This window comes from Trichosurus vulpecula, chromosome 1 (assembly GCF_011100635.1).
Source record: "Trichosurus vulpecula isolate mTriVul1 chromosome 1, mTriVul1.pri, whole genome shotgun sequence".
Lineage (NCBI taxonomy): Eukaryota > Metazoa > Chordata > Mammalia > Diprotodontia > Phalangeridae > Trichosurus > Trichosurus vulpecula.
The window spans coordinates 362,939,992-362,962,081 of record NC_050573.1 but is presented as its reverse complement, the minus strand read 5'-3'; positions in this window follow the sequence as shown (position 1 = coordinate 362,962,081).

Genomic DNA, 22,090 nt, shown 5'->3' with positions numbered 1-22,090 from the left:
ATTTCTCCCATTTGCCATAACTCAGGATAAGAGAGGGATTGAGCTTCTCTTTGCTCCACATTGATCCACATCTTCTCTGAGCTTCTTACCATTTAAAGTTCATTCAAATTGTCGTAGCTGTTGATTATACTTTTACTCTATCTCTCAAGAGTCATTCCGCCTTCCCCAAATGACCTCACTCTGATTCATCTTTTCCCTCCCTATCAGCAGCATGACAACTTGGCTTATGACCAGTAATCTGAACACTTGGTGATGAATTCTTTGGCCATGGCAATATGTCAAACAAAGCAAGATATAAAATGGCGCTCAGTCATGTATGGCCTTCTACTTCTGCAATGACAGAGGCAGAGTGGAGAAAAGAGGTACAGAAGCTAAGGATCACAAGTTTTAGTTAATCTACAGATATTAACTTAGCTGTACTCTGGATGTGAGATCCTTGACCCATAAGTCAAGGGACAGTATACCTGAGTTCAAAGCTACCCTTAGACACACCAGGGGCACAATCCTGGGTGAGTAACATAACCCTATTTGCCTCAGTTTCCTCAACTGTAAAAAAGGGATAATAATAGCACCTATCAGGGGCAGCTAGGTGGCGAAGTGAATAGAGCACTGGCCCTGGAGTCAGGAGGACCTGAGTTCAAATATGGCCTCAGAGGCTTGACACTTACTAGCTATCTGACCTTGGGCAAGTCGCTTAACCCCAATTGCCTTGCCTTCCCCCCTCCAAAAAAAATAATAATAGCACCTATCTTTCAGGGTTGTTGCTAGGGGTGAAGAAGATAATAATTGTAAAGTGTCTAGTTTAATGCTTGGTACATAATAGGCACCTAATAAATGCTCCCCAATAAGTAAACATAATAGAGAAAAAAAACTGGGTCAATCTTGACTTTCTCACTATAAATGAAATAAGAAGGAAGATGCAAGTAAATAGAAGGATGACAACCAGCTTCTCCTTGGAGAAGCAAATAAGAGAATCAGTGGTGTTGATTTTATTGTACATGTAAAGTCAATATTAACATTTCATGGGACTTTTTGTATCTCTTATTGCAATGTTTATGACAAATATTCGCAAAAAACAGGCCACCATGAAGTAATTCCAGCTTATCCATCAACCTCTGCTGTAGAAGATATAAGCAAATTATGTTAAGTACTTGGTAGAATACTCCAAAGTGAGTGAATGAACATGTTTTGATACCCAGTGATTTGAATGCAAAACTATAAAAAAGGCAAAGGTAGCAACAATGAGTTGGAGAGAAAGATGGCAATGTAGAAAGGAGAACAAAGAGCTTCCCCACCCCCAACTCCTCCAAACAGATCTAGAAAACATACCAGAGAGAATACTGACAGGGAAATCCAAGGGAAAAAATTGCAGTGAGTCATTTTTCCAGCTCAGGTCATCAAAAGAAAATAGAGAGTTCTTCGGACAATGGGGTCTCCCTGAAAATTACATGAGACAACAAGAAATATTTTTTAAAAGTCAAAAGACTGAAAATATAGAAGGAAATGTAAGATGTCTCAAAGCAAAAACAACAGACCTGAAAAACAGATTGAAGAGAAAAAAAATTAAGAATCACTTGACTACTTGAAAGTCATGACCCCCCCCCCAAAAAAGCCCAGATATCATATCTCAAGAAGTATTAAAGTAAAACTGCCCAAATCTCTTAGCATTCCAGCACCCATGGGCTGAAAGAGGACAGGGGGTCTGCCAGTACAAGAGGCAGTCTCCGAGTCTCAGGCAAGGTACAGGAACAGGTGCCAAATGGCAGCATTGTCACTAGGTACCCAGTTTTAGATCATAGATCCAGAATGGACTGGAGAGAAGATTATGCCCAGGGTTAGTATTATGGGTTGAGGAGGACCTCTGAGTCCTGGACTGTGTATAGAGAGAGGAGAAAATAAAAAGCAAATAGCAGCAGAATTGTTCAGACCCCCAGGCCTAGAGCTTGGTCTCAGTTCCAACATCTCAAATCTTAAAAGAAAAATAATAAAGACAGCAATACCATATCAAAAGGAAGCCTACAGTTTTATCAGTCTGAACCAGCACAACTTCCCACCAGGCAGAGAGTAGCCAAGTCCAGCACCCAGGTCAGGAACTAGCCAAGCTTAGACTGGAGGGCAGGAATCAATCAGAATTTGCCCTGGATCAGATCACTTTGAGAACACTGAAAGCTTACTGGTCTCTAGCTTAAGCTGTCCCTACCATCCTAGAACAACATAACATTCAATGCCCCAAATAAGCAGCAACAGGACTGACCCAGACCTTCCCTGCAGAAGTGCATGGAACCCAATCATAACAAAATCCAAACTCAGGAAGTAGGCTGCGAAAATAAGCAAACAGACAACAAAAAAATCCTACCAGAAAAAAAACTATTATGATGACAGGGACATTCAAGATGCAAACTGAGAGGAAGATAATGACACTAAAACAACTACAAAAAAAAAGCTTCAGAGGAAAAAAAAACTTGGACACAAATTTAACTGGAATTCCTGGAAGGAAGAAGGGTATTTTTTTAAGTTTAAAGTGTTTTTATAAATAAAATGAGAATACTACAAGAAAAATTGGAAAAGAAATGATAGCTATGGAAGAAAGAATTAGAAAGGAAATTAACTGCTTGGCACAAGAGGTACAAAACCTTTCCTAAGCCACAAATTCCCTGAAAATTAGAATGAACCAAATAGAAGCCAATGACTCCATGAAACAATAAATACTAAAATTAAGTCTAAATACCAGAAAAGGGGGGAGGACACAAAATATAAGGTATAGCAAAAAAACAACATGCTGAAAAATAGATTGAGGAGAAATAATTTAAGAAACATTGTACTACATGAAAGTTATAACCAAACTAAAAAGAAAGCCTAAAAAATCATATTTAAAGAAATCTTAAAAGAAAACTGCATCTCTTGGAATTGTAGGGCAAAGTGGAAATACAAAGAATCTGCTTGTCACCTCGTGAAAGAAGTTCTCAAATGAAAACTTCTCTCTTTTCCAAAATCCAGAGTTTCTAAGCAAAAAAAAAAAAATACTACAAGCAGTCAGGAAAAAATAATTTAAAGACTGAGGAACCACAATCAGGATCACAGATTTGATTCCTAACCCCCTCTTTACAAAGAAGATAGGAAAAGAGAAGAAATGGGGTAAAAATTTAAGTGTTCTGGTGCTTCTCTTCTACTCCTCCACTCTTTATACAACCTTGAAATCTATCAGTTTTTTACATCTTTCTTTCCTTTTAATTCCCCCTCTTATGATCTGTCCTCCAAAAATGAAGTTTATTTTGTTCATGACTATTTCCTACTTCTTAAACACCTTTCTGCTCCTTAATTGGACTCTAGGGCCTTGGCCTGAAGTATGTATGATGGGGAGGGTGGAACAGAGACTCAGTTCAGGCCAGGTATTGGATCAAAAAACTAAAAGACTTGTTCACTGTACTTAAAAATAGAAAAACAAAAACTTACTAACCCAAAATGCCTTCTCTTCTAGCTCCTCTCTCCTTCTCTCCTTTTGCTGCCAAATACCTCCTTGAATGAGGTATATACACTTAGTCACAGATCTCCAGGATGACCTCCTTTAACCTGCTACCAGTTTGTTAAACAAGACACAAAATTAATATAATACAAGATTCCTTGGAAGATAAAACAACAGAGATAATGAATGGTGGTTCCCCAATCACTAATATCAAGAGAAACATAAGAGGGGGAAATCTAATCATTGAAGGTGTTTGCCTTTGTCATGGATGATATCCAGTGAAGTCCAAGTTGAAAAGCAATTATAACTGGTGGTGTCTTCTAAACACTCCTGTTTGCTGACAGTATTGTGATGATTCTATCAAGTCTAGGAACCTTGCATAATGTCCCAGACGAGATCTATATATGCCTAAGAGTTTGTCCTAACTATCCACACAGGAAAAACAAAAACTCAAAGACTGAGGAATACATATTGTTCAAACAATGCTATGCAGTTGAGCAGTTCATCTATAGAGTTTGTCCTTCAGTATAAATCTAAAGTATATGTCTAAAGTATATGGGGTGTTCAGAAGGACTAGCTCCTCTGGCATGAAGGTTTTTTAGTCTATTTCATCTATTTTTGGTGTCCACATATCACCCAACTCTTACCTGTAGTTCCAAGGAGCTACAGCAGGCACAGTGGCCACACCCAGGTAAAACCGTCTCAGCAGATGGACTAAACCAAGTTGAGGGCAACTGACAGGCCTCAAACCTGTGAATGAGTTAGGGGATATCTACCCCAAGCATATGAAGACTTTCCCCAACAGAATGGGCAGATGAGAACAATTTATTCCAATGACTTTTAAAGTAGCTAAAGCAGGCTCTGTGGAGCACTTAGAGCTTGGTCAAACATCAAAAAGGCCAAGGTCATCCACTGCATCCTAGGTCATTGTCAGCTATCTTGACTTATGTCCTGCCGTTGGACTTCAATAACTACAAAAGAAAGTGAAATTGATGACTTTGTACAATTCTGCCTCACTTAAATCCAATTCACTTGAGCATCAAGCTGTCACCCCATGATGTCATTGGTTCTCTCTGAAAACAAAGGACAAACAACAACTTGTATATCTATACTATCGATAATATACTTGTCTATTTATAGACATGTGGGTAACCATACTGCATGTCTATAGTATGTATCTATTTTGGATAGACACTGTGATTGGACAATAAATTGGGCTGAAAATTCTTTAATTCTCCTTGAAACAAAGGCCCACCTTTATAACTATGCTACCAGGACTATTGTATGGCTACAAGTCATGGAATACTACAGTCTCCAAAGAATTACAATTTAGGTTTGTTCAATTCAGAGGTCAATGGAGTAGGGAACTATGATCTTGAGTGGCTGAAACATGTAGTAAACATGGAACAACAAAGGAAGCATGAAGAAAAGGAGATCATCGAAGAAATGTATGAGAGGAAAAGGAGATCATTTGATCATGTGTCAAAAGGGATAGATGACTAATGGGTGATATATTGGTATCCTTGCAATATAAAAATGGAAAAAGGAGGACCCAAGTATACTGAGCTGTGATAAACTTATGGAAAAATGTGGAAAAGAGTCCTACAGGATGTGCAAACGTGGATGGACTTCAATCTATGTGAATGGAGAGGAGATCATTGATGAGATCGTAGATCTCTTTGAGTATTTTTCTCTGTATCCCATTCCTGATCATCTTCAGTAACTTCAGCATCCACATTGTTGACTCAAGTGATACCTTGAACTCATAGTTGTACCTTCCCCTCTCTGATTATTTTCTTTCAACATTATGCACAAACAGGACCATGTTTGTCCCTCTGAGATTTAATATTTGGCACTCCCTTTCAACGTTATATCTTCCAATTCCCTACGCCCAGAACCTCAAAACACATCACCTGGAGTATGTCCATCTCCCTAGATACATGCTGGACTCCTCTACTCTGGAGTCTTCTGCTCTGGACACCATGGTGCTTCCTTCATTGCCTCTCTCTCCTACACCTTATACCTCCTCAACCCTTTTGTTATTCCACTGAGATAACAATCTCTAATGCTGGATTACTTCTGCTGTCTGCCCAAGAACCCACAAGTAATAAGCAGCAGTGCTGAGATATGAATTCAGGTTCCATGTCTCCAAATCCAGTGCTCTTGCCAATTCAAGATGTTGCTCCCCTTCTTCACCTCAACATGCCACTGACTCTGCATCTATTAAGTCATTCTTTGTCCTGGATTCCTCTTCTCTAAAACTGGCCCTTTTCACCTATACACTGGAACCTCATTCTTCTGCTTCTAGCCCCTATTCCTACACTTCTTTTTTTCTTCTCAGCCTCTTTCACAGCTCACTTTTGAATGGCTTTTTTCTTGTCTTCAAGTGTACAGGTGTCCCCTCTTAAACCACTCAAAACCTTCCTCATCTTACCAAGAATAAAGAGAGGAGGAACAAGAATAGAAACACAAAAAAAGAAAGTTGATACCCACCAAGAGCTGGAGAGAGATTATAACTAATGAGTTAAATCAGTTTCTGGAAGCCATAGAGTCTTAGAGCTAGTGCCAACCTAGGTTTGGTGTGATGTACCTCCATCCAAAACACCTCTATCTCTAAGCTGGATTGGGTTGAGGGAATAAAGGATACTGGGAATCTTTTTCCACACCCTCACTTGCCTCCATAAGTCCTATATTCATCACATCTGAAGGGAAAGCCATGAAGCTGAGCCCAGATAATGGATCCCAGGTAATCTGGCTTCTTGAGCCAATATCTGACCTGAATTGAGTCCCTATCTCACTCAACCCCCAACATATAATTCAGACAAGGCCCAGCAGCCCAATTAAGGTGACAGGGCAAGTAGAGAAGGGTTTAAGAGGTGAGAAATAGTCATAAGCAAAATAAACTTCATCTTTGGAGGGCAGATCAAAAAAGGGGGGATTAAAAGAAAAGAAAAAATTATGAAATAGTGATCAATTTCAGGACTGTGTGAAGAGTGATGAATCAGAAGAGAAGGATAAGAACAACTTATATATTATTCTTGTTTACCCCATTTCTTTTCTTTCCCTATCTTCTTTGTAAAGGAATAAAGAAAAGGAAAAATCATAAATATATAATAGAGAAAAAACACAATCATCACTATGGATGTGAATAGGATAAACTCCCCCCCAAGGTTCAGGAGGATACTATGTGCCAGGTACTCTGCTAAGTGCTTTATAGATATTATCTCATTTTTTGAAAGAATTGATTATGAAACAGAATCCAACAATGTTGTTTTACAAAAAATATACTTGGGGGGATAGAATTTGGAACTAAAAACAAAAAAAGTTTAAAAAATTATTTTTAACATGTAACTGGGGAAAAAATAAAATGTCATTTAAAAAAGAAATACACTTGAAACATAAAGATTCACATGGAATCAAAATGAATGGTGAGAGTAGAATTTACTATACCTCAGCTAAATTTAAAAAAAAACAGGAATATAATCATGATCTCATACAAGACAACAGTGAAAAGACATGGTTAAAGGGAAATTACATTGTACCTACAGGCGCCATAGATAATGAAATGATAGTAATACTATCTATAGATAGATAGATAGATAGATAATATATATATACATACACATACATACACACACAGAGAATGGCAAAATATCTAAGTATTGAAGGATCACAGTAGAAATTTCAAACTGGAAAGTATCTTACAGGTCATCAAATCCAGCTCCCTCATTTTATACATGAGGAAACTGAGGAACAAAGAAGTTAACTTGCCCAAAATGAATTGATAAATATTAAGTGCCTAGTATGTGTCAGGAATTATGCTAAGCTCTAAGTCACACATTAAGTATTTGAAATAGGATTTGAATCTTGGTCTTCCTGATGGTAAGTCCAGCATTCTATCTACTATACAGCACAGCCTTTCACTAAATTATAAATAATGAAACTATAATAGTTGGAGACCTCAATGTACCCATTCCAGATCTAAAAAAAGAAATAACAAAAGATGAACAAGAAAGGAATTAAGAACCTTTAGATGAGTCAGATATGATAAATTTCTGAGGATTACTGAATGGAAACCAAATGCAATATACAAATTTTCAGCTGTGATTAACACCCTTATAAAAATTGGGAATGTGCTAAGGCATAAAAATATTCTCACCAAAAAATGCAACAAAACAGAAATATTAAATATATCATTTGCTAACCACCACAAAATGAAAATTATAATGAATAAAGTGAATTTGAGGAAAAGTTTCAAATTTAAATGGGGACAAAAAAATATAATCTAAAATAATATGTGGGTCAAAGAAAAAAATCATATAAAAATAAATAATTTCATTTTTTTAAAATGACAACAGTGAAACAACATACCAAAACTTCTGGGAAGTAATCAAATTTGTTCTTAGGGAAAATGTATTTAAGTGCTTTGGCATCAATCATAGAAAAAAGAATAATTTAATGAATTGAGGGGAAAACATAATCACAAAAATTGGTTATGCAACAAAAAGAACTTAAAAAGCCACACATTTTTAAAACCTATGGAATGAAAAAATTATAATAAGCATCTTAGCAATACCAAGGAGAAATAAACAAGAAAGAAGAAAGAAGAAACCAAAGACAAATGTTTCTAATGAATATTGATACAAAATATATTGAATAAAATATTAATAAAGAGGCTACAGTAACATAACAAAAATACTATGACCAGTTTGAGTATATACCAGAAATCTGGAGATTATGAGCAATCTGGAAATATGCCCAAAGAGTTATTAAACTACCTATACCCTTTGATCCAGCAATACCACTATTAGGACTATTTCCAAAGTTGAGTAGGAAAAAATGAAAAGAAAGTATATGTTCTAAAAATGTTTATAGCAGCTCTCTTTCTGCTGTCAAACAACAGGGATGCCCATCAATTGAGGAATGGCTGAACAAGTTGTGGCATATGATTATGATGGAATACTACTGTACTATAAGAAATGATGAGCTCAATGATCTTGGAAAAACATGGAAAGACTTGCATGAAATAATGAAGAACGAAATGAGCAAAACCAAGAGAATATTGTATATAGTAACAGCAATGTTGTTTTAAGAACTTTGAGCAAATAAGTAATTTTAACTATTATAAATACCCAAATCAACTATAAAAGACATATGAAGATACACACTATCTGCATCCAGAGAAAGAACTGATAAATAGAAGTATATATAGAATGGTTTTACATATGTCTGTATATATACATACACATATGTGCATACATATGTGTATAGGTATGTGTATTTGATATATGTGTATGTGTGTATAATTTATGTACATATTATATATACATACACACATATTTACGTCTAATGACAGCCATCTCTGGGGAAGAGAGGAAGTAAGAAAAAAGGGAAACAAAAGTTACAGGATAACTTTATTATATATTTTAAAGGAATAGCAAGTTGTTCATAATAGATTTGTAGTTTCATGTGCAGTCATCTTTTTTATTATACTATGTTATGGAAATGCTTGTTTTAGTCCATAAATTTTAAAATAAGTTAATTCATTTTAAAAAGAATATGTATCAGAAATGCAGGGTTGGTTTGATATTAGAAAACTAGAAACATAATAGACTATATCAATAGCAAAAACAATAAAAATCGCATGATTATATCAATAAATGTAGAAAAAGCTCAAACAAAATACAGTTCATTTCTCTTTAAAAAATTACATATTAAAGAAACATACCTTTATTCTTATGCATTTTAGATAATATTTAATTAAAACAAAGAGCTGACATATAAGAAAGTTACAGTTAAAGGAATACCAAGTAGAGTAATACTGGACCATTCAAATACAAAGGGAAAATGTTGAAGTTGGCTAAAAAAAATCTATGAAAGTATTTTTAAAATAAAATCATATGGCAAAATTACATGTAATAAGAGCTAGTATTTATATATCTCTTTAAGATTTGCAAAGTATTTTCAATATGAGAGGATATTACACAACCATATTCTAACAAATAAAAGAATTAAAAGAAATAGTCATCTACAAAAATATAAATTACCAAAGCTGACACAATAGAAAATTACAATATAAATAGTCCAGTTTTAGAGAAAAATATGAGGCAATCCAAAGAATCATACCACCAAAAAAAACCTGGCCTAGACAAATTCATAGCACAATTCTTTTAAACTTTCCAAAAATAAGTAATCATTCTGTTGCAGGGATTATTCATAAACAGAAAGAGACAGAGTTATCCAATGTCTTTTATGAGACATATACAGTTTGAATTTTAAAACCAGGTTTTAAAATGCAAGAAAATTATACAGTAATTTAAGTAGCAAAAAATAAATGTTGGAAATATGTTTTACATGAGAGCATATGTATAACTTATATCAAACTGCCTATCACTTTAAGAGGAGAGGGGAGGGGAAGAGTAAGATTTGGAACTCAAAATCTTGTAAAAATGAATGCTAAAAATCTTCTTGATTTATAATTGTGGGAAAAATAAAATACTTAAAGCAAAAATATGCAAAAATTCTAAATAAAACATTAATAAGATTCAACAATTGTATTAGCAAGGCAATAAACACAACATCTATGATAATTGTGAACATACCTATGTAATTCTGTAACACAAAATGTGAGAGATTCTCCATATAGAAGGTAGAAGTAAAACATTTATTCAGACACTAGAGGACCAAATCCCATAACCAATAAGTCCAGCCCATCCAAGCAGCAACCAACTCCCAAAACCAGTAAACCACTTTATCATAACAGCAAAGAACTTAAAGCACAATATCACAGCATGGAGCCTCACCATCCCATAATCTTCCACCCCCCTGCTGGGGCTTTCCCACAACAAACGCACTCACAGCACAGCCACCAAGTCTGTTCTTTCCCTCAATTCTAACTGCTCTCCCAGCATTTCTTGTGATACACTTTCCTTTTCCTCTCAGCAAGCTCCTACCACCACATGTGACTTAGGTTTCCTATGATGTAAGTAGGTCATATGGCCTATTAATGAGTGGGAAAGATCTTCAAGTCTAAATTACCATTACAACAATACATCGAACAAATGATTCATTATTACAAAAAAGGGCTGAAAAGAGTCATGGAAAGCTGATTCAACACCAGTAAAACTATCAACATGTGTGTGTGTGTGTGTGTGTGTGTGTGTGTGTGTGAATGTGTATGTATATGTATATATGTATACATATATAAACAAACAAAAAACAACTTTTTGTTATATTATATTCGTCATATTATTTTGTTATGGGATCAAAGATCTATAGCTGGAAGGTATTTCAGAGGTCATCCATCCCAATATACTAATTTTATGAATGAGGAAACTGAGGCCCACAGAGGTTGATGTGTCTAGGGTCACATGAGTAGTAAAATGGAGGCAGGATTTAAACCCAAGTCCTCCAACTCCAGAACCAATATTCTTTCCAATGTACTAAACTCCAACATTAATTCATAACAACAAAAAAACCTAACAGTAACAGATAGAGAAGGATTTTTCCCAAACTTAGTAAAAAGTGTCTACTTTAAACAAATTGTCAACATAGTATGTAATGGAGAAGTGCTAGAAGCATTCCCACTAAAAGTAGGTGCAAAGCAAAGATGTCACTTTTATTTGACATTTATTGGAAATTTATTAGATTCAAGCAATCACAATAAGATATCAAAAAAGGTATCAAAAGGATTAACATTTGAAGTCAAGACATAAAAATATGTTTATTTTAAGATGATATGATGATATATCTGGAAACTTTATCCACTTCAGCCAAAATAATTAAAGAAAACATGAATTCAGCATTATTTTAGAATACAAGGTAATGTATAAAATCATTCACATTCCTATTTACTAGTAATAAAGATCAAGAAAGTATAATTTTAAAAGGAATTCCATTAACAAGGACAAAAAAATCAAATATTTGGGAATCAATGTAAGAAAGCATACACAGGATTTCTGCAAGGGCAACTGTAAAAACTACATAATGACTGAAATGATTAAGGACCTAAATAATTGAAGAAATGTTCAATATTAATATGGGTTAATATAGCAAAAATGGTAACATTCCCTAAATTAGTTAACATATCCCAAAAACTCCCCTTAAAAATTCCAAGGGTCTTCTTATAGAGCTAGATAAAATAATGTACTACTAGACCTATTACCCAAAGGGATCAAAGAAAGAGTAAAAAGACACATGCACAAAAACATTTGTAGTAGCTCTTTTTATAGAGCCAAAGAACTGGAAACCATAGGGGTGCCCATCAATTAGGAGATGGTTGAATAAATTATTTCAAATGAGTATAATGGGATACTACTATGCTGTTAGAATGATGAAAGGAACAGTTTCCGAGAAACTTGGGAAGACTAAATGAACTGATGAAAGTAAAGTGCGAATAAGAAGAATAATTTATATAATAACAACAATTACATACAGACAAACAACTTTGAAAAACTTAAAAACTCTGATCAATGCACTGGCCATCCATGATTGCAGAGGACCAATAAAACAGAGGACCTATTCCTGACAGATGTGATAGATTCAAGATACAGTGTGAGATATACATTTTTGGATATAGTCAATGTAGAATTTTTTATTTTTGCTTGACTATACATGTTTGATACAATGGTTTAGTTTTTGCTTCTTTTTCAATGGAGGGGAACATAGGAGGGAAATAAAATAAATTCTTGTTAATTTTAAAAAGAAAAGTTTATTGTATGAAAATGTACATAATCAATAATATCAATGGGCACACTGAAGGAAAAAGCTGATATAGGCAGCATTTAAGTCTCAGACTTTAAAATATATTATAGAGCAGTTATCATCAACCACATCTGGTGCTGAGCAAAAAAAATAGAGAAATAGATCAACAGAGTAAACATACCAGACATCCGACCAGATATATATGCAAAAGATTACTGTTTGGTAGACTGATAGAAAATAATAAGGAAAAGATTCATTATTTAGCAAATTACTTGGGAAAATCAGTTGGCAAATCAAGGTAAAGAGATTTCACAGCCTATACCTTGATGAATTCCAGTTGAATACACTATCAACAAGATGGCAGATCAGATATTTTCTCTGATACCCATGACCTTTCAAACCTACCCAAAATACAAATTATGCACCAAAGATAAAGCAACTTCAGCTATTTCCATGGTCTAGAGGACCATGAATCCAAAAATCCAAAACAAGATTAAAAAATTTTTAAACGAAAAACAAAACCCAGGAATTCTCACTGATTCTGTGCTTATTTAGCACCCCTACCCCACCTCTCATGCTACCAGCAGCGAAGCTGTACTAGCAGACCCAAGGATATGACAAGCTTACGTCAAAACTTATCCTGATACCTGGTCCCCCACCTCCCTTTTCCCAATACTTTAGAGACACTCTGGCTCCAGTCTGTGGAACTTTTCTTGGGCCTCAGCAACCAGCTTGGTCATAGCCCTTGAGGAGAAAAAACTTGCCAGAGTCTACAACCTGGAAGCACCAATGCTGCAGAGCTCTGAACTGCAGTAGCTCTGAACTGCTAGTGATGAGTAAAGAAGGCTCTGAACTGCCTGTGCTAGGCTAAAGAACTAAAAATCAGAAGGAATGGCACAGGTCACCAGGACAGGACATTGTGTATGTAAGAAGGTATGCAGCACTCCTCTAAGCCTGAGCACAGCATTCTGTTAGAATCAATTGAGTTGCACAGGCTGAGACACTTTGAGATCCAGCCCCCAAAGAAACCACAATCAGAGGAAAGGTAGTCAAAAGTGAGCAATAAGGAAAATAAGGGGGTGGGGGTTAAACTGGAAATACCAAAGATTCCAGGAAGAAGAAATCTCAAAGACCTTGAACATAAACATATATCAATGGGAGAAACAGTAACAACAGAAAGAAATATGATCTCTAGATCTAGTGAATGAATTTAAGCATCTATGAACAAATACTGCAAAATGAAGGAAAATGACCTGATGCTTGATGAGACAGAGGAGCCTGTGGAAATTAAGGAGAATATGAGACCACAATGTGCTATTCCTGAGTGGTTTAAAAGACATGAGAATCATGAGAGCAGAATTTATGTCCTGTGCAGCAAAAGTAATGAGTACAATAGAAAAACTTGGATCTACAATGGCAAGCCTCACCAAAGAAACAAAAGAGAGAATAATAAATTAGCAATGCAAATATACAGAAGTGAAAGGCAATCAAAAAGGCAAAAAAAGAATATTAAAAGAATATATGCACACCATGCAAGCAAAACATGTGGATCTTGCAGGTAGAGTGTACAGACAGCCTAAGGATCATAGGTCTCCCAGAAGAACATGACAGGACAAAAAAACCTTAACACCATAATGTAGGAAATAATAGAAGAGAACTGCTCAGAAATAATCCCATCTCAGTAAAAGAAATAGACCCAGCTATAAAGGAACTACCAAGAGGTGGGAGGGGAACCTCCAGAAACTGATGGATTCACAAGAGAGTTCTATAGAACTTTTAAAGAACACTTAGTACCTACACTTCATAAGTTATTCTCAAAGATTGAAAAATTAAGAACCCTCGCAGAATCCTTTTATGAGACAAATATAATCTTAATACCTAAACTGGGGTAAGATAAAATATAGAAAGAAAACCATAGAACAATATCATCAATGAACATTGACTCAAAAATTTTACACAGAATCTGATCGAACAGATTACAGTGATTTATTCAAGAAATAATTTAATATGATGAAGTTGAATTTATGCCAGGGATGCAAGGATGGTTCAACACCATCATAATTAATCATATTAAAATCCAAAACATCTCATACCACATGATCATCTCAACAGATGCAGAAAAAGTACCAAACTCTTTTATGCTTAAAAAATACTTACAAAGTGTAGGCATAGAGAGACCTTTCTTAATATCATAAAAAGAATCTCTCTAAAACAAAAAGTAAGCATCATATACAATGGGGATATACTAGGGCCTTTTCCAACAAATATAGGAGGGAAGCAAGGATGCCCACTCTCTCTCTATTGTTTGTTATAGTACTGGGATGTTAGCAAGAGCAAAAAACAAGAGAAATGAATTAAAGGAATAAAGATAGGTAAAGAAGGGATAAAACTATCCCTTTTTGCTAATGATATGATGGTTTATTTGGAAAACCCCTAGGAATCATCAAAGGCACTAATTGAGGCAATAGCTTCAGCAAAGATGTAGGCTACAAAATAAATATGCACAAATTGAGAACATTTCTATATAATAACCAAAAAAAAACACAGGAAGCAATAATAGAAAGGGAAATCCCATTCCAATTTACTACAAAATGCACAAAATATTTGGGGATCAAGCTCCCAAAGCACACAAAAGACCTGTATAGATTCAATTACAAAGCACTCCTTAAAGAAATGATAACCTAAATAGCTGAAAGAATATTCAATGACATGGCTAGGCTGTGCCAATATGATGAAAATGACAATATTACCAATTAAAATTTATGCTTTTAATGCTACACCAATCAAATTACCAAGGGGATGCTTTGTAGAGCTTGATAAAATAATAACAGAATTCTTTTGGAAAAACAAAAAATCTGGAATATCAAGGGAAATGATAGGAAGAAATAAGAACAAAGGGGGAATAGCTCTTCCCAACCTCAAACTATATTATAAAGCAGCACTCATCAAAACCATCTGGTATTGGTTAAAGAATAGAGAGATAGATCAATGGAACAGACTGGACAAGGGAGATTGAGAAACAATAGAACTCAATAGTGCTCTGTTTGATAAAGTGGAAAAATAAATTACCTAGGGGTATAAACTGCTGGGAAAACTAGAAATAAGTCTGGCAGAAATAGTTTAGGAAAACATTTATGGCAAAAGACAGATTAAAAATTTGACATTTAAAATATAAAATTAACTTTAAAGTCATAGTGGTAACTTTCAGTCTTCAATGGATAATCGACTAGGGTATATTGGGCAATTTTTCAAAAGAGGAAACATAAATATTTAACAATCAACTGAAAAATGCTCAACCTCACTAATAATCAAAAAATATGCAAATTAAAACAACTCTGACATAATAACCCTCACCTACCAACTTGGCAAAATTAATTAAAAACAATGAAATTAAACTGATCAATTTGTGGGAAAAAATAAATATAGAATTTTTTCACGTGCAATCTGACAATACGCAATAAAAGTTACAAAAACAAATCCTTTGATTTAATAATTAAGTACTATTAAAAACAAACAAAAAAGACCTATTACTTCAGAGTTTTCCATAGGAACCTTAGTTGCAAAAAAAATTAATATAGAAGCAGCCTAGATATACAATAGTAGGGGAAAGGTTAAATAAGTTGTGCTACATTAACATATACATTAACTAAGAAGCTATAAGGGAAAAAGTTAATGAAAACGAATTGATAACCAAAGAATCCTGGTGGATTAGAGGGAGAGATAAAACTGTTGATATTACATGCTGAAATTAACATCATTAGTCATTAGCAATCTCCGCAAACTCTTATCATGCTGTGGAGGTGATTCTGACTTTTCAAATGCTTCACAATTTAAGGAAATCCCACCATGAAGGAATGGCTAACGGCATGTCTGTGGGCAACCTAGTTAATCACAGAGAGGTGAAATATCAGTTGGCTGGCCCCCTGGTAATGCATTTTTTTTTGAAACAAAATCAGCAACTACTTGCCCTATTTGCCGAGAGGATAGATATGGCAGCTTAGATCAACACCATTTTAGAATATGAACTCATTTATAAAACAAAATGATGATAAAATGTTATAAGCAGTATTGCATAAGTGGGGGGGGGAGGGGAAATGGAAAAAGCAGTCAGTTTCACCAAATATAAACAGAAGAGGTCTAGGCAGAAAGGAAGACTTTTTTTTAGAACATTGAAGGATCTCCTATTAGGAGGAAGAACTAAATACCAAAAAGTATTATAATACTAAAATGGTCTCTTTTTCAACCCATTCTCTGTTATTTTAATTGTAATAGAGCTCTAGCACATGCCCAAGACAGTGTCATCCATATGGAGGACTCCAAGGAGCTACTTCTAAGCAATAGGAGGACTGGAATATGTGTGAACATTCTGTAATGGCCTACCATGTGGTTAGGAGGAATTTCTTTGTCTTGGCTGCATAACCTGAATTGTCAGCATCTTCAAAGAGCTTGAGTCAATACCAGCTTTGACTTCTTCACACACATCAAGTGATAAAGTGGGGAAACCTGTAGGCCTTCTTCTTCTTGCCTCTCCTCCAAAGACCATGTTGCCCTTCCCCACCCAGGAATGGTCTTCAGTCTCTGGCCTTTTCATTTATTCTTTTCTCTTCTAGGTGGAATCTCCAATATGGTCCTCTAGCCACAAGGAACCAGGAGTCCACAAATCTAGGCCAAGTGTTGTGGGCAACTCAGGAGCAGTAAGGTGAAGAACAGATTTCTGGACTCCAGCTAGCATTGATGCCAGATTTATATCTGAACATGGCAGGACCAATCCTATATAGGAAATGAGCTAAGGCATAAGCCTAATCCCCACTCCATCTCAGAGACTGAAATAGGGTGTATGTTGTGGAATATTCCACCAAGGTATTAGGGACAATATTTTGTGGAGTATATGGAGTATTCAGGAAGGACTAGCACCTCTGGGGTAAGGGTTTGCTGAACCCTTTTCAGGGTTGCTCATCCACCTTTGGTGTCCATGTGTCACCCAATTCTCACCTGCGGCACCAAGATGCTATAGCATGCACAGTGGCCACATCCTGATAAAACTGTCTCCGCAAATGGGCTAAACCAAGTTAAGCATAACTGACAGGCCTCAAACCTGTCAATGAGTTAGGAGATGTCTACCCCAAGCATGTGAAGACTTCCCCCAGCAGAATAAGCAGATGAGAACAATTTGTTCCAAATCAGCTGAAGCAGGCTCTATGGAGCTCTTTAGAACTTGGTCAGACATCAAAGAAGCCAAGTTCATGCGCCGCATCCTGGGCCATCACCAGTCATCTTGACTTTTGTCCTACCATTGGACTTCTATGACTCTGTAAGAGAAAGTGAAGTTGAGGAATTTGTGTAACTCTACCTCACTTAAATCCAATTTGCACACAAGTCAAGACATCACCCCATGGTGTCATTGGTCCTCTTTGAGAACAAAGGACGAACAACAGGGAAAATATTTGTGCATTTGTTCTCACAGTGCCTTTGAAGCAAATATTCCTTTATAAAAGCTAATCTGATAGTAAGTGATTAAGTGGAATTGGGGTGCTAGTCATTGAACTCCTTAAAGCGGGGGAGATGCAATGGGTAGCAGCTTGACCCAATTGCAGAGAAAAAAGACTCCATTCCCCTCAGTGTCTGTGAATGCTGAAGGGGCTGAAGTGTAATTACTCTGACTGCTGAGGCCAGAGCAACCATGTTAAATAAGTAAAATAATATTTAAATACATAAACAAATACTACTTCCCTGATAACTTATAAAGAACCACACTGACACAGATTCATCTGGTCTGAGTCTTTTTTTTTTTTGGTTTTCAGAGAAGCCACCTTGTGCTTAGCCTTGTCCTTCTTCCCAGAGCACTACTCTCTCCCTATCAATGCCCAGTTCCCCATGCCCTATGGCACACTGAAGCAGCCCTCCTTTCCTGCTGACGCTCTTCTGCCTTTTATAGTGAAAGTATGTGATGGCAATCTGTCTCAACTGTTTTCAATTAAGATCCCCACAAACTGTCTCTAAATAAATGATTCAGCATGATTCAGCAATCTGACTTTTAAGGGGGCTAATTTGGACCAAAACTGACATATATTAAATAAGGCTAAATCATTTAATTAAAAAAATAAATAACAGTAAAACATAAGCAGGTGTTTGAGGGTGGTGGCTATGTATTATGGGTAGGCTTTTGGTCTCTTGGTTTATGCCTGATTTTGATCTCTTTTTTTATTGGGAGTACACAACTCATATAGGATTCCAGCAGTATTTATACCTCATGTCTTTTCCATTCTCCCTCTTCCTTCCTCTTTCTACCTCTTCTCCCCTCCTTTCCAAACTTCCCCCTTTGAAACTGGGTCTCTCCCTTTGTTAGCCAGGCACTTGCAGTTACATACCGACTATCCTGATGCCAATACTGATTAACACAAAAATCTTTAACCTGCTCAGTTTTTCTATCCTAGGCTATTTTGCCAGCCTCCTTAGGCAGCCTGATGGGACCCTCCACTCCTGGAGGCTCACCATGTTGGTACTGGACTCACAATAGACTTTAGCCCTACTCTATCTCAGAATTCCTGAACTCAAGCAATCCACCAATCTCAGCAGACTATAGGGATGTATTACCACATTTAGCTAACTTCCTTAAAGGATCCAAATTTCTTTCTCCTCCACTTTGAACATTTGAAGTACATTTGAACAGAATGAAATAGAACCTAGGTGGGGGCAATCCTTGGTTTGGGTTTAGGGGATTTGAGGCTTTTGTTTTTGTTTTCATTCTTTACCCTTACAAAGTGTTCTTGGAAACTGCTTCAGAAAGCAAAACTTTGTAAAGTAAATCATTTTTTCCATGGGAATAAGTAACTTCCAGATATAATAATTAGAAACATCCATAAGCATTTAAATAGCAAGATTATGCTGAAAGTCACAGAATTTTAGAGCTGGGAGGAATCTCAGTGATATATCCCAAATTTTCCCAAACAAATTTGACCACAGAAGATTTTTGTCCTTTTAACATATTGATAGAAAGTGTCTAGCAGTGGAGGGTACCCCTCAACTTATATGTGAGTCACCCCAAACAAACTACTCCAGATTCAGGGTACTTGTGAATCCAAATCCAGTTTTTAAAAATACTTCACAAGCCCCCACCAATGTATTTACTTTTAGGAGTTAGCCAGAGGACATAATTAATTTAAAGCAAAGGCATTTAATGATATAATGTAGTAAGAGAAGTAGCAATAAAAATTTTACCTTTTAAGTGTGGGGTATACCTTCCCACAAATACATGCACAGTAAGTAGAAAAAGTGAACACACCTGAGGATCACTATAGAGGGACAAATATGTAGGGAATGCATGTGCCTTGAGTGCCTGCATAAGTTCAACTTATACCTCTGACATTTCACTACTTCACTATCTTCTAGTGTTATCACTGAACTCTCAATGGACCTGAACTTCACTGGTCTGGAATCACACATATTCTCTCCTGGACTTTGCATCCTGCTGGTCTTGTATAGCCACTGCCAAAAGGTGCTCCACTGGTCACTGGTCCACTGGTCACTGCCAGAGTATGAGATGGTTGAGTTTCTCTCTACTTCTAGCTTCCACCCCTACTCCACCCCTCCCCAAAAAATCAACAATGGGCATACACAGAGACCAAAATCCAACCCCAACACAATTCCCCAAACCACCTATTTATATTTCCCTGTCTTAAAAGAATAGGCTCTACCATATCTCTTTTAGCTTAAAACCCAAAAGTTAAGGTATAGCTCTTTTAGAAAAGCAAGGATCTCACATATCCAGTAATGAGAAAGGGGCAGGGGGAGTTATTCTTTCTCCTTACACCTGCATTAAACCCAGATACCAAGAGAATTCCAGACAGTGGGAAATAGTTGATATCTATGTGGTAAGAAACTTGGAAAACCTAGAAAAGTCTTATAAATTCTAGTCAGGAATCATGGGAAATGTAGTTGGACAGGAACTACAGTTTAACATGCCCCTGTTACATATATATATATATATATATATATATATATATATATATATAGATCCTACCTGCTTACAAGTCTTCCCCTTTCAGAAGCAAAATAAAACATGTTTGGCATGTGCCAATTTGCAGCTGAAAGAATGTAACCCTTGCAACAGAGGACTGTATAAGACAAAAAGGACCTACATACAATTCCAGGGATTTCTCATGTCTCTGGCTCAGTGTTCTTCCCCAGAAGATGTGAGAAGCACACCATCTGGCACCATCTACTGTGTGGTCACCAAAGTTCACAAAAAAACAGCTTTTCAAGTGCAGGACTGGGCTGTGAAGAAGCATTGTCTTCTACCCCTGGCTAAATGAGAAGGGGATGAGTGAAAATAATCAAAAGGAAGACCCAATAGCTTTCATGATCTGGTAATGAATTAACTTTGAGGGACAGGGGCAAAGGAACTGAGACCTCTACCACCCTTGATTGAGATGGGTCAAGGTAGTTTAGTAAATTGTGAGACTTTCATCAGCAGGGGGAAGATGAGAGCATAAGCTGTCCCCACTGTCCTTCCACTCAGACCTACACATCTAGGATGGCAGCTACTTGGGACCTCAGTCATTTTCCTCTGCCCTGGTTGCATGCAAGATCTGGTGCTTTGGCTCAGGTTAGGCGCCTGATACAAATTTGGCAAGCATTCCATCTAGCCCTTGATCCATTCATTGATAAGACTGTTGATTAGCAGCAGAAAGGAAGCATAGATCCCTGAAACTCTCTTAGATGCCTCCCTCCATGCTAATATTGACCCATTAATAAAGATAGTTTGGGTTGATTATCCTACCAATACTAAAGCTGCCTAACTTTACTATCATCCAGACTGCATCTCTCTGGCCTACAAGACTAATAAATTGTTCTTGCTGAAAATCAGATACTACTATGAATACCTTCTACTCTGTTAATCCAATAAACTTGTCAATAAAGGAAATGGGACCAGTCTGACATAACTTGTCCTTGACACAGCCGTGCTGCCTGTTAGTGGTCATTACTGCCTTTTCTGAGTGTTCACAAACTACAACTTTAACAACCCAATCTAGAATTTTACCAGAAATCAATGCTGAACACACCTGAGTATGGTCTGCAAATTCCACTTTCTCCTTTTTTCAATGTTGAAACATTGGCCCATCTTCAGTCCTAAGACACCTCTGCATGATTTTCAAAGATCACAGTAGCCATTCCTTTCATTTGGACCTGGTGACAAACTCTTTGAGACAAACCAGATATTCCATTATCATCTCCTTACTTAGATTGGCTTTCAACTCTATTATTTATATTTTTGTCCGACTCTTCCCAGTTCAATTACCCATACGCTCCAGGTTCAATGATCACCTCTGTGCAGATGCCTTCTAACATTAGAGTGCCTCAATATTCTGTTGTTAGATTGGGCTAATAAATTAAAATGATTAATAATAAAGAAACTATGGATTTGAGCTACTTACTTTAATAAATCTCTCCCCTGAGTCCCCACCCATGTCCCACTAGCAACATGGTACAGCAAAAACAAAACAGAAAATATAACACTTAAGCAGTAGGAATTTGAATTCCCACACTGCTGGTAGATGTACACCTCACCCAAGTCGTTTAATCTTTCCAAGTCTCTGTCAGTAAATTGCATATAATCCTGCTTACATGATTGATCTCATAGGCTCACTTTGTAAACCTTAAAATGTTTACTGTATAGTGGGGAGTAATGGTAATAACAGTACCATCAACTCAACTGGCACAAAGTAAATTCATCACCCTCCCCTCTGAACCTATCTCTTCTCCCAAGTTTTTGCCTAGGCTCCATTTAGTAAGCATTGCAGGTAGCCTTTTGCCCATTCATTGTAAGACTGTTGACTAACAACACAGGTGAAGCACACATCCCTGGAGGACTCCCTTAGAGACCTCCCTCTGTGCTGACATTGAGCCTTTAATGAAGAAACTTTG